The following is a 10,802-nucleotide window of genomic DNA, read 5'->3' on the forward strand; positions in this document are numbered from 1 at the left end:
CCACCACCACCAAAAACTCCTCCGTGCTTGTTCTCTGGGCCTTTGTCTCTAGCCTGCCATGGCACACTGTGTGGCTTTCTAGTGTTTAACTTGCAGCTGGTGTCAGTCTTTTTGCAGGCTTTTGTCCCACAAAAATGTTAGCAAAGTAACTGCAAGTTGTAGTAATTTCTGCTGTTAAAAAATGTCACGCATAATTGCATCACTGGAACAGAAACCTCTTGCAAGTGTCTTTCCCCTTCAGTGGCATTGTTATTCCTGGGCTCACTACGAATACTCAGCATGGCATCTTATTTATTTTATGTAAATCCTGGTTTTCTTTGAGCAAAGATTTGCAATACTGTATCAGAAAATAACCTTGGTCTGAACCTTTTTACAGTATTTTTAAATGTGACAAATTGCCAAAATGAAAAAAATCCAGAAGTTAATTTTTTAAAAACTGTTTGACTTAGATTAGATTACTATACTGTTATATTCATAATATTATGTGTGCTCTGGTGTTTAAATTATATCAGGGGTATTTGTCAGCATTCCAGAAATGAAGCTTTTATAAAGTGCCAGTTCATTCACTCTGGCAAGCCTTGATCTTTCCTTTACAATATCTAGAGAGCACAATTAATAGAATGAAACTATTAACAGAACAAATTAAAAGCCAAAATTCTATGTTGCGAGATGCCTTCTCATGTTTTGATAGAGGATTAGACTAAACTGCATCCACAAAGGCAAAATTTTAAGAAAAAATAGCCACAGTTTGACCATGTGTCAATCCTAGTTAAGTATTTTCTTGTACTGGAAATTATTTTTAGATTTAAGGGAAACATGGAGAAAAAATCTTTTTCAACCAATTCTGGAGATAAATTATGAATTTTATTTATAATCCTTATGTCTATACTTAACTACTCTTAAATTTAATTTCATTTTTTTAGATATAATTTATAATTTCCTACTATGTATTTTGATGTGTTTTTTTTTTCTTCTGCTTGCAGCAGGGGCTAGTGCAGTCATACTACTAATGGCATTCTGTCAATACATTTATATCATCAGTTATGGAACATCTTATTATGGATGACTGAATGTCAGTTTTAGCATAGCATATGCATGTATAGAGGAAATATTAAGTAGTGCTTATTGTGTTACCCTTTAAGTCCACTTGAAACAATTCTATGTTGCTATTGCAGGTGTTACTGATTTATTTTGGCCAATATAAGCCAGAACAAAATTCACTGAAGTCAACAGAACTTTAGTGCGATAATAAAGAAATGGTGTGAAGAGAGTTATTCTTTTGTTTACAGTGAAGCATTAGATTCATTAGTGCTACATCCATTTGATTGTATACCAAAACTGTTATTTCATATGTATGTATCCTGTGTTATAGTTCTCCTAATTCGTAGTTACAACCATAGTCCTTCTGTCTGTAAATATGACTGCTTGTTGAGAACCAAAAAGATCTGATGCTGACAGAGCTTTTTCAGGTGAAGGATAAAGAGCCAATTTGCATATTTTGGTGCACACATTGTCCACACCCAGCAAGTCAATAGAAGAAGGATGGAATAATCAATGGGTTTTACAGAGGTATTTGCGTTTTCTTCCTTGATTTGAAATCTGATATAGTTTGTAAGACATCAAAAGTGAAAGGCCCTGTAGCAATTTTTCTTAGGGAATGGCAAAGGCAAAAAACCCTGTTGGGTTTAAGGTAGAGATCAATACGTTTAGAGATTACCTGATATGATTACTTCTAGATATAAGAAGGGAATCTGATGACCTTCCACTTCAAGGTTCTTAACAAATTTCATGGTTAGACGAGGGACATGAGTTTTAGCGGCACAAGTCAGGAGGGCCATGTTGATGCTTTTAGTGCATATTAAAGTCCATATTGCCTGTTTGAACAACATGTTCCTGGCCGTTGGCGTATTTCTGTACAGAGAGCCAAGTTAAACTTCATCCTTTTGCTTTCAGTACATGATTTGGCATAAATCATGGCTGCAATGGCATGTCCAGGACCTTTGCCAGACTGAGTATTTAATGTAGCTTACATCCTGAGCTAGTGCTCCTTACTCAGCTCCCACACTGGGTTTTTAGCACTAGCTTTATAATTTCTATTACAATTACAGTAATGTCACCGAATGTCACCTTGTCTTATCCGTGATCCTTTCTTCACCGTAAGCATGCCGATCTCAAAGCCTGAAGTTAAATCAAGTGACTTGGCTTTTGTTTGCTGTGCCTGACAGGGAGTTGTGGAGGCTTGTAAGACTGTCTCTGTCTTGTGATTCACGTGTTGTTCGAAATTCACTGCCACAAATTCAGATTCTCTTGGGTGTTCACCCTGCAAAAAAGGTGACTGTATCTCCTTCATCCTAGCTCAGACATGTTTTCTTTTCAGGGTAGCATGTCCTGTGGGAACAAGTGTTACTCCAGTGGTATTCTGCCATGCTTTGGGAGATCCTAAAGGAAAACATCAGTGAAGCAAACTGCTGTGTGTCACTAGTGGTGTTCTTGCACTGGACAATGTTTGCTTTTCAAAACTCGTGTTCAATAGCGGTAATAAATCACTTAATTGCTTTCCACACGTCTGCTGCAGCACAGCTAACCTCCTGCTTAACTGGCCAGACAGACTTCAGCAAACACTGTGCACAGGAGAGGTGAAAAGGGGCCCAAACATAATGGCAGGTGAAACTTTGTTTCTGTGTTGGCAAAAGCAAATATTTCTCCCTAAATCAAATGCCAGCACAATGAAATCGCCCCAAAATACAGTATATTGTGTTGCTCTTAGGTTTTAGCATGGGAGTCTGTGCCCTCATTGTTCTTTCCAGTATACCAGTAAGCAGTAGTGTTTACTGTACAATTTCCATGGATTCAGCTTTTGTGCTTAGTTAATTACAAGGAAGCAGCTACAGTTTAAAGGCATTGCATTTCTGAAAACAGGATAAAGTGCTACCAGACAAAACTTTTATGTTCTCTAACTGAAAAAGTGGTTTAAAATGGCTTTTAAGGTACTACAGACTTCATTCTTACTATCCATGTCCAGCCCTGAGTCTTTTTTCACCACATACCAGTGAGCTACATGTCAAAGGTGAATAAATTTAGGAGTTTAGTAAATATGCATTGTCAGTGTAAGTGTCAGGAGCTACCTGGGGAGCAGCAGATGAATCTACATGGGGTCTGGAGAAGTCCTGTGGCCTGTCGCTCAAAGCATGTAAAGTGGAGGATGACAAGGGCCAGCACCGCAAAAAGCTATTGATGCAAAATGCTTTTAATGTATTCATTGGAGATGCCAATAAAGCAGTCATGAGACAAACCCAGGTCTACTAGACACGGACCACTGTTTTCCTATTAAAATGACCCAGACCTAAAGAAGAAACTCAGTTCCAAAGACGATGGACCCATTTCCTCCCTTTTAAATTGTAACTCAGGTTCCCAATCTAAAAATGCTCCTGTGCAACAAACTTCCTAAGAAATGGGCTAAAACTAGCTGCATTCATGTTTTCTCCCAGTGATGTTTACTAAAGGTTCCTTATGTTTTTAGAAGAATTCAGTTTCTTTTGATGACCCACCAAGGGTGAGTCTCTGTGGAGCTAGGATAGTCATTGGAGGGTTTGCCTCTAAGCTTGTCAGATGTATTGCACGCCACCCAACATCCTGACTGGTTCAAGTATACAATAAAACCACTCCCAGTGACACAACTGGCTTTGGAAAAGCCGCTACCTAGTGAGGTTCCTCACTTTTTTTTCTTTCCTTTATATTCAGACTGTCCTTTTCAATGGTTGTTTATAGTTTTGCAATCATTTTATGTCTTGGTTCTCAGTTTATTTTTCTGACCAAGTTTATCAGCAAATGCTGGCTTGTTAAAAAAAGAAATTTTTCTGTTGGAAAACTAGTATGAGAGCACTTCTGTCATTTTACCTTTGACTTAAATTAAATGTAAATCCTGGAAAATAAACTAAGTAGTGAGACCACACCTCTCATTCTGCTTTCTCCACTTATACTGGTTGATTAGCGAACTTACTGAAAGCTTATCTCCTTACTGAAGTGAATTTGGATTAGGGGCGTGTGTATGAATTTAAACTGTGCTGCTGGTCATTGATTGGCTTCCTGGCTGATTGCTTTTATTTGGGAATTAAGAGCGGTCTGTTCTCAAAGCCAATTCAAAATAAGACACACTTTCCAGCTTAAGAAAATTTTTGTTTTCTGAATTACCTTCATCTACAAAGTACACCTGTTCTGGGATAACAAGGTCACACAGGGAGTGAGTGTAATTCCTAGCATGAGATGTTCAAAAGAGGCAGGAAGGTTTAGAAGACAAGGGTTGTGCTATTTGCTCTATAGAACATCAAGCACAAACCCGCCACTGTTTCCGTAATCTGCAAGAGCCAATGACAGTTGACCCAAAAGACATGTATTTGCTGCTAGGTCTCTGTGAAAAATTTGGAAACTCGGACAACACTTACGACTCTTACTTATTCGTGGGCCTTACGCATTTATAGTATTTTTCATAGAGATAGAAGCATTAACAACCTGGAATCCTGGATATATTCCAGCACGCGTATTTCCATTTTGCTTACCCATGTTAGCTCCTGTAGCCAAAGCATTTGCTTTTTCTTGTTCTAAACTGGCAAATAATGTCATGTTGTCAATCCGTTGACTCACAGGGCAGGGCATTCATGTGGCTTGCACTATTATTACATCTGTCTGGTAAAGAAAGCTTGTTATATCACCCATGCAGAAAACATTTTAGCTAACACCATCTTTCCCTCATTCTTTTAACTATTCAAACATTTACCTAAGGAATAGGCATTTTCCATGCTTGACCAATGAGAGATTTGTGGCTTGTTTTGTTTTGAAAAATAGTTTCCAGACTTTGTTTTTCAGAAATACAGTTTAACTTCTTCCTCTGACATTTTTTTCATCATGAGTGATTGCCATTCTTTCTCTTTTCCCTGTTTTCTGATTTTTAGATACCATTAAAAGGGACAATGGGTACAATTAGCATTACTAACTCTAAGATCACAAATAAAAATCTACACCAAGAAGAACAGAGATTGATTAAATCTTGACACTGGGCTTGTGATCAGTACCAATATTGACTACTTCTACTATCTACATTGGCTAATGATAATAATAATATACTCACAGATCCTAAGAGAGAACAAAAGTTAATAATGTCTCAGCATTCTCCGACAGCAGCACAGAGCTCTTATCCCCATTGCTCAGAGCTCAGATGGGACACACTTTATTACAATGGCTGTGTGCCATACATGGTGGAAAGCATTTCACTGTCCAGTTCCTAACAAATTCCTCCAAAGTACCTGTGATTAATCCTTGAGCAGTAGGAGAAAGAGGAATCATTCATAGTAAGTTTGTACTGGAAAGTTTTTACTTTTGGATTTGAAGAAATACCCAGCTCCCTTAAACACTTCTCCATATGTTTTAGTTTCTGATGTAACTGTCCCTGTCGACCTAAACAAAACTCTATGAGCCCGGCGAGCCTGTCTGCATTTACTGAATCAACAATTAGGAGGGCTTTTGTTAGTCCATCTACATAAAGATGTAGGGGTTTTTTGTTTATTTTTAATTGAGATACCTAGCCTAAATTGCCAGGCTGTATAGTCTAATGACATTAAGCAGCATAAGCTACTTTTAAGAGTGTTTTTCCCAGGATTGACCTCACATACCTTCTTGAGTAAAAACAGCATGCACCTTCCTGCTTCACTCAAGACTGGGCAGTGAGGGCTTACCTCATGTTTTCTGCACACCCAGAGTGTCAACAGGAATGGCCGAATGGAACCATTGAAATACTGGTATTGTTCATTAAGGAGGCTTTTTTCCGCCACTGTTTTTTGTCTTGTTTTTTCGAAAATCAAGGGAAATCAAACGTAACCGGAATGACTGCAGCACTGAAAAGAAACAAAGAGTTCCCCTAGGAAGATTGCCTAATGCCGCAGATTTCTTACATGTTTATTTTCGTGGAAAGCATTTTATAAGCTCTGTGGAAGAATGAGCAGAGGCATACTTAACAATAAAAAAAGGTACTGAAAATGCAATGGATTAGTAGGAAATTTAACCTCCTTATGTTCTAAAGCATGACTTACACGGAGATCTGTGTTGTCGGATGTGTTTTCAGTTAAGATAGCGTACACACAGTACAATCACTTTAGTTCATAAGAGCATTAGGATTCCTGCTGAAGAAAGGCGCTATTATAAATGCAATGCATGATTATAATTATTAATACGTTAACAATCATAAGAATTATTGCAAAGGAAGTGAGCTATTTGTTCAAACAATATAATTTTATCATCTGTTCCTATCTATGTACAATATAAATGGGGTTGAATCCAGTCCACAATAATGTCAAAGTCCAACTGAATTTCATTTACAGTGCATTAGACAGGAAAGAAAGATAATTTGGGAAGTGTGGGATGTTTGGACTTTGCTTGCTTTGGCAAGACCCATTCCTGTAATAGTACATTCCTGGCTCTCCCATTTTTGCAGACAACATCCTTTTTTTTTTTCAGTGCCAGGAGATCAGTGTGCTACTTACAAAATAAGTTTACATAATGCTCCTAGCACTTGTGAGCAGAGGGGAAAACCCCCCTATTCTGTGTCTACAGCCTTTTAAATACAGCGTTGGCATTTCTTTCACTCTGCTTCTTGTGGTTACTTTTTTTAACTTGCTGCAAGTAACAGAAAGCAGCCCAGTGTTTTTAGAATGAGCGCGTCTGTCAGAGAACTAGATGGTGCCTGACCTGATGCATTTGGGCCCTATACTGAGCCCACTTGGCTCTAAGCTTCCCCAGGTAGATGGGGATTTTACTGCTGGCTTTTCCCTTTGTCCCTTAATTACATGTTCTTGGCACAGCCTCTCTCCCAGGAGGAGTGAAAGAGCTCCGGCGCTGCTTTTTCATCACCACCCCCAGCGTCACCATCTGCTCTGCAGGAGCTCCAAGCCAATGTGTGCTCTGGATTTACAGCAACCCCAGTCAGACTTTGCTAAAACTTGTCAACACATTTCCTCTTTTAGATAGCACAAAAAGCTTCATGGCAGGGAGGTGGGTGGGAGGAGTCTATATTGAATGATATTGCAAAAGCCTGCATGGATTGCCAGATCTCCTTTCCCTCACCGGCTGGGAGCACTCTCTGAGAATGATTCCTGCATCCTAGCTGCCTTGTTTGCCTGTGGTAGGAGGGTTTGGTGGTATGGGATAGGGAAGGAGCTGTAAAATGTTCAAGATCATCCAAGGACTTTCTTCCAGGACATGGATCAATTTCATTAATTTCTGGCAGCTCCAGGTGTAATCAATACAAGTGACTACCTGGATTCCTGATCTTCTGTCAGTCCTGTAGGCCATGTCTCCCACTCACCAAATTATATCTGGCTACCAACTTGACAGTATGCACATTCATGGAGACTTGCCGCCCCCTGCCCTCCTCCCCCCACTTTTTTTTTGGTACTTTGTGTGTCCCTCAGCCTAGGCACCTGCAGATAGAAATTGCTGTGGAACAGCTGAAGCCACAGCTATGGACCTGCTGTCTGTACATTGGCTCACATCTTGTGAGAATCCCAGCTACTGGGAAACTGGGTAAATTGCTCCTTTCTAAACTGGTATCCTCTGCCCTAGGGAGATGTGGGTCAGGCAACGTGAGGAGGGAGGAGTAGGAGGAAGAGGCAGAGTCACTACTCCAGTTTGAGAAGGCACATGTGTGGTGGGACACTGTGGGCCTTGTGTGGCCCTGGACAGGACTGGCTAGGACTTCTGGAGACATCAAAGTCTGGCTTCCTGGGGAATTAAAGGTTGTACTGTTACTGCAGCTACCTGTACTGCAGCATGTACAAGATCTTTTACCCGCAGCTGGTCTCTTAATCGTTGACTCACTGCCCTCCAAATAAATTTTATTTGATCTTAGTTGATTTTGTAGTCAGACTTCTGCATGGCCAAAATTTGCTTCCTCTTGCCCCTCTTGCTATCCTCAGACATTCAATAATATAAGACCTCTCACATTCATCTCAAGGTTTTTGTTCTGCTTCGGGGAAATTCCACTGCTCCAAACTCTAGTCATTTTCAGGAAAGTGAGTGAAAATTGGTTACCATTAAATTTCAGTCATTGTTTAGTCCGGTCTTAGACCAGTCTCTAATTGATAGCTCTTCATGCCGTTCTCTTTTGAAATCAGAGTTGTAGCTGCCACTCCTTTGCTTAGTGCAAGAAGCAGGAGGTAGTAGGAGGAGGTAGAGACAGTTTTAAGACAAAAAGCAATTCAATCCTGTTACATTTACAGAGCGATTTCTCTGTTTCTTAAAGGATTACAGCATGCAGTTCTGTGACTTCAAAACACATACAGCACTAGGAAGTTGATTATATTTTGGCTGATATTATATCAAAAGTATCGAGTGTTTGATGGACCATGTCTGTCCTAATAATGAAAAATCCTTAGTTTGTCAACCTATTGCCTTTATAGATCCTAAGGCTGTATATATTCCTGAAAATAAAAAGGACATTTTTCCTTTTAAAAGTTAATTACTGAGCTTCCAGCCCATCCCTCTTGATTGAGGTGCATTCAGGAGTCATGAAGGGTTGGTCTTAAACAAATATCCCAGTGAATTTAGTACGTCAAAGTCATGTTCACTCCATTGTGTCTAATGCCAAAAGTATTGAGGAAATTCCATCAGTAAAATAATTTTCCAGTCTCCCTGCGTTCATTGCCAAGAACAGCATCAACACAGCTGATAACCAGAGTTCCTAATGGTCTGTTGTAGTGTTCTTTTCAAAGGAAAGCCAGAACAAAAAGAGCAGAGTCACTGAAATATAATATAAATGCAGGGTAAAAAGGTTAAAACATCACTTTTTTGGCCCTTAGTTGAACAAGACCTTATGTGAAGTCAGCGGAACTTAGGCCTAAAGTGAAACAGATGCTAAAATTTTCTTCTTGAATGAAAATCCTGCCTTGGTTGGGACCTGCCCATCTTTGGTGTAAATAGGCCAGTTCAAGGATGTTCAAAACTATGCTGTAGGTGAAAGGCTCCTTAGGGTGCAGTGCTCTTCCCAACTCATTTCATGCATGCTTGTAATCCTTATATGACGTGAGACACGTCCCCCCCCAACAATTACTGTTCCTCAGTGTCCATTCCTGTTGTTTTTGTCACTTACATCTTTGCAGAAGAATAAGGAGGCTGGAATGAGATAGATAATCTTCTTTGGTATCAGCTGGGATTTCTCACTAGGAAAGTGAAGGAGAAGATTTAAAACTCATAAAGTTCTAAGTGAGAGTAATTAGGCTAGCTTTCACTATGCACCATCTTCAGTTACTAAATAAACCGAGGCCTTATGTGTACACACACTGTTACTTATACCTAAAGCCAGAACCTGTTCTCTCCCTCAAGCCAACCAGAAAGAATTCAGGTGTTTTTCAAACCAGATCCTGGAATCAAAACCAACCAAACTTCAAGATGTTCAAGTTCTGCATTATGATTTTCCATACAGTACCTTTCCCTATTTCACAACTCCTCCAAAAGAAAAAATAGAAGGATGTGGCTGTGCATTTCAGAGGCTAAGCTCCTTTTGAATTGCCTCTCCCACTGCTTATCTTCATTCCTCTACTCATTCTTTCCTATCATGTGCTTGTGATGCAATTGCAGGAACAGCACGTGGCCTCACAGCCCATGGTCACAGCAGAAATGTTATAGCCCCAAGATTACTGCATTTGTAGAGCTGGAAGAGTTAATGAAGAGTAAATGGCAACAGGCAACTTGAGAGGAGGGAGAGATGTTAAGAATTGAGGCATTGTTTTCTGGATTAATGGTTTGCACACGGAGAGGAAAGTCAAAACTTTTCCTGTTATAGGCAGTTGGGATTGGTAGAGTCTGGTCACACCTTTAGAAAAAAAAATATCTTAGCAATTTACTCCAAACAATTCCAAGTAAACAGAAACTTTCGAGGTTGTTTAGTCTTCCTCCTGATATGTCCTTCGGTGAAGACTTAACACGTGTCATCAGAGCTGTAGTATTTAACATCTGTGATTGGAGTTGTAGGAATGGGAAGGGAGAAGTGTGCTGGATGGATATATGCAAACCTGAGTCTTCCTGCTCTGTTAACCATGGAGGACAGTAGGAGGTGACTGGCTGAAGCTAAAATGGGTGAGTGTTTAAAAGGTAACCAAAGCACCTTGAGTTACATATTGGAAAACCAATCTTAACAGTGAATCACTAAAAATGGATATCCATTGTATTAATATCCTCTTAAATCCCTGTTCTAGGAAAGATGTTATCCGTTTGGTCAATACAACATTAGCTGCTATGCAGAACTATCTGTAAAAAGAAATGTATCTCTACAAAAAGAAATGAGCGCAGCTAGAAGAAATATCTCCAGAAAAATTGTTATGAAGATTCCCCACTACCAAATAATACATGACAGTGTCTTCCTTCACTTGTTGACCAGTAGATCTCATTTTCAGTCTCTTTTCTCTCCCAAACCATGCCTCGTCTTTGCCTAGATCACTGCTTCTTCCCAAGGCAACTAAGATGATTTCTAAGTGCTTGCATTCTTCCTGAAGGTACTCAGCAGTTCACTTCCATAGGAACACTGGTTTAAGCTCATTTAATGAGAAAATACAACCTGCTGCTTGACCTACCCTGCATAATTGTAGGTTGGCATAATTCCAACACTGGTCACAAATTTTGTGGAGCCTGACGTACAATAACATGTAGATCCTTGCTCACTCTGTTCCTGTGTTTACATGAGCCAGGTGCATAAGAAGAAGAGCTGGAGCACAAGTTTACTTGGTGGAGGAGCATACCGTGTCGTAGCATGATGGAAA

Source organism: Larus michahellis, chromosome 4 (genome assembly GCF_964199755.1).
Source record: "Larus michahellis chromosome 4, bLarMic1.1, whole genome shotgun sequence".
NCBI lineage: Eukaryota > Metazoa > Chordata > Aves > Charadriiformes > Laridae > Larus > Larus michahellis.